This window comes from Sprattus sprattus (genome assembly GCF_963457725.1).
Source record: "Sprattus sprattus genome assembly, chromosome: 20".
NCBI classification, from domain to species: domain Eukaryota; kingdom Metazoa; phylum Chordata; class Actinopteri; order Clupeiformes; family Clupeidae; genus Sprattus; species Sprattus sprattus.
This window is the reverse complement of record NC_137918.1, coordinates 22,497,212-22,504,711: the sequence shown is the minus strand read 5'-3', so window position 1 is coordinate 22,504,711 and position 7,500 is coordinate 22,497,212. Positions and strand designations below refer to the sequence as shown.

General features: G+C 47.2%; 1 protein-coding gene across 1 annotated transcript in view; it reads right to left on the bottom strand.

Annotated features, from left to right (window-relative positions):
• bnc2 (basonuclin zinc finger protein 2) overlaps positions 1-7,500 on the bottom strand; it is a gene marked incomplete at both ends in the record, with an annotated part of 57,768 nt that overhangs the window by 18,465 nt on the left and 31,803 nt on the right. The window lies entirely within an intron of this gene.

The window sequence follows — 7,500 nt, the reverse complement described above, 5'->3', positions numbered from 1 at the left end:
TCATAAATTACTCTAGTTGATCCCTAGGAGGGGTGGATACTGACAACTCAGCCTTGAAAAGACTTTTTCCCCAATAAAACCGCCATCCTATAGAAGAGAAAAGCAACACCCTGACGTTGACACCCGTAGCCCTGATTTAATAGATGCACAACACGAGTTCTTACACGAAAAAAGCTATTTTGATTACTAGGGCCCATTCATTGGGTAATTTCATAACATGCACCCAAACCTAGGCGCCTTTCGAGGGCCTGAGAAAGGCAGTCTGTCGCTTCCTTCTTTGAAATGTAACCTGTTTCTTGGTTTTCAACATCTAATCTAATAGAGACGGTGTTGAGCAAGAATCGTCGTTATCCTACAGGTAGCCTATAGTAATAATTATTCAATGTCTATATGATTTAGAAGGCCAGAGAAACATAGAAAGCCTCATCAGATGCCTGTAAGTTGTCTCATAATCGAATCTATCTTTTAAGGCTATGTGTTAAACTGTATAAAACTTTATTCCTCCTTCTGCTCAGCTTGCTGGTCACCTGGTTTGCATTGAACTTGGAAGCGCAAAAAGGTAGACGCCGAAACAAGTCACCTGATTGTTTCCAAAGTTTCCTCATATTATTTTAATCTTTGCCTGATTTATTCGCCATTTGGGTTTATTCACTTCACCCTGGATATGAAATATATACATGAGTTTCACGGACATCTTTGCTGTTTCCTGAAAATGATTAAATTATCGTGAGTCAGTCCATTTAAAGAACTGTCGTTGAGTGATCAATACTTTTCTCTTGTTCTTCTGTCAGAGTATAGCTGAGGCTGTTGTCATTAAATGGTGAGTATTTTATTATTTTTCTAGAAAAATTCTTTGACGACAACCTTGATGTTTTTGGTTTATGGATGGATAATCGCATATACAGCGAGTTCTTATTTTCACCAACTTCTTTCCCACTATATTCTACATAAATAATTTCTCCAATATTTTATGTAGCTTGCTTTCATCTGTGTTTTTAACAAGCCCATAGGCCTATATGTTAAATCATGTATAAGGAAGAGGGCAATTACACTTGTGGTTTGTTCCGGGCTTCATTCAATTCCGCACGACATACAGTATGTAATCATTTCACGATGACAATTTAACAGCTAAAATATCGTCTGTTGACAGTTAAAAGATATCTGGACTTGAACCAAAGAAATAATAAGTGGCTTGTTATCACAGCACGTCAGAATTCCTGTTGATATGAGACATAAATTCAACAGCACACCCACAAACTGATATGCTACGTATATTTAACATGTGTTTCTAAGACGCTAGCGTTCTAGGAGTGCAAACATGCAAATAAAAATCCTTCTTGACTCCTCCCTTTGATGTTGCACTATTTGTGAACTACCATTGCGTCACACTCATAGCTTACAGCTCTGTGCCCAATGAAATAAGGCCTCCAGGTGTTGGCCAATAACCCCTGCACACATTCATACGTCTTGTTAACACTCAGAGTGGATCTCTGGGTTCCCCCTCTTCCGCTTATTCAATTAGAGGAACGCAGTACAGTGGCCAGTTGGTCAATAAGACACTCATCAAAATGACCCAATGAATGAATTGGGGCGAGGCCACAGCTCTTCTTCTGTGTACACCAGTGTGTTCTGCTATCGCACCTGCCTCTGCTCTGAGTTAACACAGGAGCCTGCAGCAAAAACACATGAAGTCAGCGTTCTGGGTGCAACAAGTCAGTGCAGACTCACTCCTCTCACTGACCGATATCAGTTGGAGGGAAGGTTTGTGAGTGCTCCAGGATGTAAACCCAGGTCAGTAGTGGTACCGCTGGACCTGGTCCACTAACCTCTTCACCCAACCCGCCCCCATGAGCCGCCCCCCCTGGCGTTGTTCCCCATAGTTCACCCGGCCTGGTCCACTCCCTGTCCTTCTGCGTCCCTCACAGTAACACTGTTTGGCCTGTGAAGCTAATGTTCTGAGTGGCTGTTTTCTTCTCCTCTTTGTCCACATGTAATAACTTTGGGATAATGACTTAAGGGGAGACGCACGCATCAGGCTGAAGGATAGCAGCACTGCTACACACCTCCGACTAGCACACAAACAAACACACACACACACACACACACACACACACACACACACACACACACAGACACAGAGTCAGCTCTGCTACACACCTCTGGCCAGCGCCCAAAGGAGGGGCACGGGGGGCCAGCACATGGAGGCCATTTAAGAGTTAGCTTTCACTCAGCAAAATCAGAACCTGCACGAGACACAAGTCTGGAGAAATTCATAGTTTTGCCGTGAAACGAGAATCGTAATTGTCCTGATGGTTTCGATTAATTGAGGAGGATTTGTGTGCTGTGTGTGTGTGTGTGTGTGTGTGTGTGTGCGTGTGTGTGTGTGTTTCTCTGGGTCGGACGGGCCAGTCTGGGCGGCAGATGTGAGGTGGACGAGATGCTGGGGGGGGGGGGATGGGGGGGTCTGAGGCGCGTGAGAAATGGCCTGTCGGAGGGGTCTTTGGTTGTGTGGCGTCCTTTTTTATACTCCCCTATATCACGTCTTCCCTGTCTGCAAACCTGGCTTTGGCAGTGCCTGAGGAAGGTGTATTAACATGTGCTCGCAATTTACTCCTTGGCGGCGCTGCGACTTCAGTGTTTGTGTGCTAGTCAGAGGTGTGTAGCAGAGCTGACTCTGTGTCTGTGTGTGTGTGTGTGTGTGTGTGTGTTTGTGTGCTAGTCAGAGGTGTGTAGCAGAGCTGACTCTGTGTGTGTGTGTGTGTGTGTGTGTGTGTGTGTGTGTGTGTGTGTGTGTGTGTGTGTGTGTATGTGTGTGTGTGTGTGTGTGTGTGTGTGTGTGTATGTGTGTGTGTGTGTGTGTGTGATTGTGTGCTAGTCGGAGGTGTGTAGCAGTGCTGCTATCCTTCAGCCTGGTGCGTGCGTCTCCCCTTAAGTCATTATCCCAAAGTTATTACATGTGGACAAAGAGGAGAAGAAAACAGCCACTCAGAACATTAGCTTCATTGGAATGAGAACAAATACAACATTGATACCAGATATGCACTGTTGTTTTTTTTTCTCCCCTTCTCCTCGAAACAAGACTAATGGCTTTCTTAAAAAATGTTTTTAAAAAATCGAGTCTCAACATATTGTTGAAAACTATGATTCCTGATTCGGTTCAAATGTGATTTAATTTCTATCCAAGGATTAAACGCATCAATGCAGACTACTTTGACTCAAAGGTAAATTTTGTGTTATAATAGCATTACCACTGAGCTATGAAGTTGCATATGTGTGTGTGTGTTGTTTCTTGTTTTGGCACTGTGTGCACTTGTGTGTGTGTGTGTGTGTGTGTGTGTGTGTGTGTGTTGTTTCTTGTTTTGGCACTGTGTGCACTTGTGTGTGTGTGTGTGTGTGTGTGTGTGTGTGCATCAGAGTGAGTGTGTGTGAGTTTAGGTATGGCCGTGTCCGTCACACAGAGACACCCACCGTTGGAGCAGCTCTGCTGTGCTCCGCGCGACTCTCTGCTGGCGGGCTTGCAGCAGCAGCAGCCGAGGCTCGAGCCAAAGGAGAAGAGAGAATAAGCTAATGGACTCTTTGCTTAATGTGATAAGAGCCATTATTGACATGCTGCCAGGAAGATGCAAGACCATTAGCTCAATCCCTCCTCCTCGTCTCTTACCCCCCCCCCCCCCTCCCCTTCCCCTTCTCCACCTCAGCATCCCCTGCTCTATTTCACCGCCTGCCAAACATCCAGCCGGCCCCAGGAGAGCCTCCTCCCCTCTCCCCCTCTCCCCCACTCCCACCTCTCCCCTCGTGGGGGCCCCCGTGGCCCTGAAGGAGACGTGGCCCTGGAGGAGAGACTGTCACTGCCACTGTCACCGATGCAGGAGAACTCAGTGTTAACTCTCACTCTGCGTGGCCACATCAGCTCACTCAGCACACAGACAGGCCACATCACACACACACACACACCCACACACACACATTCGCTCACTCAGCACACAGACAGGCCACATCACATTGACCTACTCACACCTAAACTCCTCAATACCTAAACTCACACACAGAGTACCTTACCCTACCTAAACTCACACACACTCACTCTGATGCACACACACACACACACACACACACGCAAACTGCTCACCCTCGTCCACGGCCAAGAGAAACTGCTGTGATTTTTGTTTGTACACATGTGTGAGTGTATCCCGGGTTACAGTGTGGGACAGCCCAAAGCCAAAGCGAATATTTACTGGGTTACTGTTTTGTGTTGTGATATTGTATTAGTGGATTTTATGGTTAAGTATTTCGTTTATTTAGTTTACTCTCCTTATTGCCGCTAATTAAGATGTTTAGATGGGAGCAGAATATAGCTGGGCACGATCAGCGTGTTGCAACTAGCGCAATGATGCCAAGTGAAAGATAGCTACTGTTTGTGGCAAAGGGGGAGTCTAATGGAAATTACAAAGGTGCAGAGGTTCTTTTACACAGGCCCATTGGACCTGGAACTTGGCGTCAGATTGGGCCCATTTGTCTCGGAGAGCCTGGGTGGCACTGAGTCTGCACCGTGATTTACTGAACAGCGCCTGGCAGCTAGCGCACCTCTCCCCCTGTGGCATGGAGGATTACACAACCAGTGTGTGTGTGTGTGTGTGTGTGGGGGTGTATGTGTGTGTGTGTGTGTGTGTGTTTGTGTGTGTGTCTGTGTGTGTGGGTGTGTGGGTGTGTGTGTGTGTGTTTGTGTGTGTGTCTGTGTGTGTGTGTGTGTGTGTGTGTGTGTGTCTGTGTGTGTGAGTGAGTGTGTGTGTGTGTCTGTGTGTGTGAGTGAGTGTCTGTGTGTGTGGGTGTGTGTGTGTGTGTGTTTGTGTGTGTGTCTGTGTGTGTGTCTGTGTGTGTGTGTGTGTGTGTGTGTGTGTGTGTGTGTGTGTGTGTGTGTGTGTGTCTGTGTGTGTGAGTGAGTGTGTAAGAGAGACAGTATGCCATGGAGTTGATTTGTATTTGAGCATGTCTGTCTTTGAGTTTACTGATGCGTTAGTTTGAGTGTGTGTGTGTGCGCATATGCTGTGTGCACGCATCTGTGTGTGTGTGTGTGTGTTCATGTGTTCGTGTGTTCGTGTACACACACTCATGTGTGTCCATCTGGAGGGAGCAGTGTGACAGGAAGTAGGGTGAGGGTCGTACAGGGCATGGTTCCAGAACCTTGGGCTGTCTAGTGTCATAAGTTCCAGAGACGTGATTACATACTGTAAAAATAAACATCATTAACATCTGGTGTTGCGTTTTTGGAGTGTAACTTATACATGAAGAAAACCTCTAGACCATCAAACACATAGAAGCAACCCAGGCCAGTATGCATGTGTGTGTGTGTGTGTGTGTGTGTGTGTGTGTGTGTGAGAGAGACCGTGTCTGTGTGTGTGTGTGAGCGTGTGTGTGCTCAGGCGATAGATGTACATGTCTGTTTGTCTGTCTTTTTTGTCTGTGCCTGTTGAGCATATGTGCATAAGGACAAAAACTGAAAAAATAGGAGAGAAAAACCAAATAGTTGAACCAAGTAATAAATTCAATTAATGAACGTTTTTTCTGTTGGATTCATAAAAGGAAAACAAGCCCAGTGTCAAAGGTGAAGACCAAATAAACGAGTCTGTATCTGACTGGGATGTTGCCACGAGAGGCAAACAAAGCTTCACACACACACACACACACACACACACACACACACACACACACACACACACACACACACACACACACACACACACACACACACACACACACACACACACACACACACACACACACACACACACACAGACACACACACAGACACACACACACACACACACACACACAATGCACAAAGAGAGGAGTGGAGCGGGGACCCTCCGTGGCCCTCCTCCTCAGCGGCCCTGCTCCGACAGCTGCTTGATTCATCCTCAGGCATCTGGCTCTCACCATTCCACTGGACTCTCTGCCTTTTGATTTTCATTGTTCCTCACGGTCCACTAAACTCCCGCTTTCCCCAGGCGGGCTGCTATCTTTACTGCTCCCTGGGATTTTCACGGTGTGAACGACGGATACACTGATTCTCTGTGTGGGCCCCCCTGCCCAGCCTCCCGACACACACACACACACACACACATATACTACCTGAACTCAGACTGCAAACCTTGACATACCTCTTTATATGCCACGGTGGGGTTTGCCCCCATCTTTGCAGGATGGTTCTGCAGTTGAGATTAAAAAAGAAGGAGCCGAGCGCTGAAAAGAGATCTGGCTTTTCTGGTTGCTTTTGGAGAGGCCATAAGAGAATCATAAGCCTCTCTGCAAACTTCATTGTTCTTTTTATTGTTGTGGTGTGTGGTCCAGGTCCGGTTGAGTGTGACGACAGGACTGTCAACTGCCCATAAGTCTCAATGGATTTCCGTCAATAAATGTCAGTTTGCTGACCCCTTTAGCAAATCACAGTTGGTGCCTGCAGTCAGCCAAACTGTGTGTTGGCTAACTGGCCCGACTGTGACACGTGGAGAAGGTGAATACAGCTAACAGCTTCACAGCCACCAAGCTAATACTTCAAAACAACCAGGGTCAGTGTAACTGTGTGTTTGTGTGTGTGTCTGTGTTTGTGTGTGTGTGTGTGTGTGTGTGTGTGTGTGTGTGTGTGTGTGTGTGTGTGTGTGTGTGTGTGTGTGTGTGTGTGTGTTTGTGTGTGTGTGTCTGTGTTTTTGTGTGTGTGTGTGTGTGTGTGTGACTCTCTATCCTGCCGTTCTTATTTAACTCAAGGAGAAAAAAAACAGACGTGTGATTTTACACACACAGGCTCGTACATGTCGGTAGGTTTATGAGCAGTCGAGTGGGTAGCTATAGCTCTGTCTAGCAGGTGGATCGATGAAGGCCCTGTGGTCAAGGGTTCCTGTCAGTCCTGTGTGCCCAGACACCCTCGGCTACTCTCTTCTCCTCTCCTCTCCTCTCCTCTCCTCTCCTCTCCTCTCCTCTCCTCTCCTCTCCTCTCCTCTCCTCTCCACTCTCTGCACCGCCTTCACACCTAACAGCTAAAACAGCCGGCACAGAAACTCAATAGTCCTCCAGCACTGTCTGCGCCCATCCCACGAGGCTTTGCTAAGTCAATTAAGCCGGAGAGAGCATCTCACCGATGCGATAGACCTGTTGCCAGATGAGCGTGTTAAGTCTAATACATCTTTCCATACAAATTACAAGCTGGGAGAGAATGGAGATGCAATAAGTATGGATCGCTGCCACAGTGGTGTGTGTCTGTGAGGGGGAGGAAGCTGGGGAGGAAGGCTGATATTGGGTGGCTGGAGCTGGAGGAGGATGGCTGGGAAAGACCCTGGAGGCCTTGGAGGTGTAGACAGAGAGAGATGGAGAGAGAGAGAGAGAAGGATAGAGAGAAGGAGAGAGATGGAGAGAGAGAGAGAGAGAGAGACAGACAGACAGAGAGAGAGGGAAAGAGAGAGAGAGAGAGAGAGAAAGAGAAAGACCTGGCCTCTTCCTGTTTTTCCT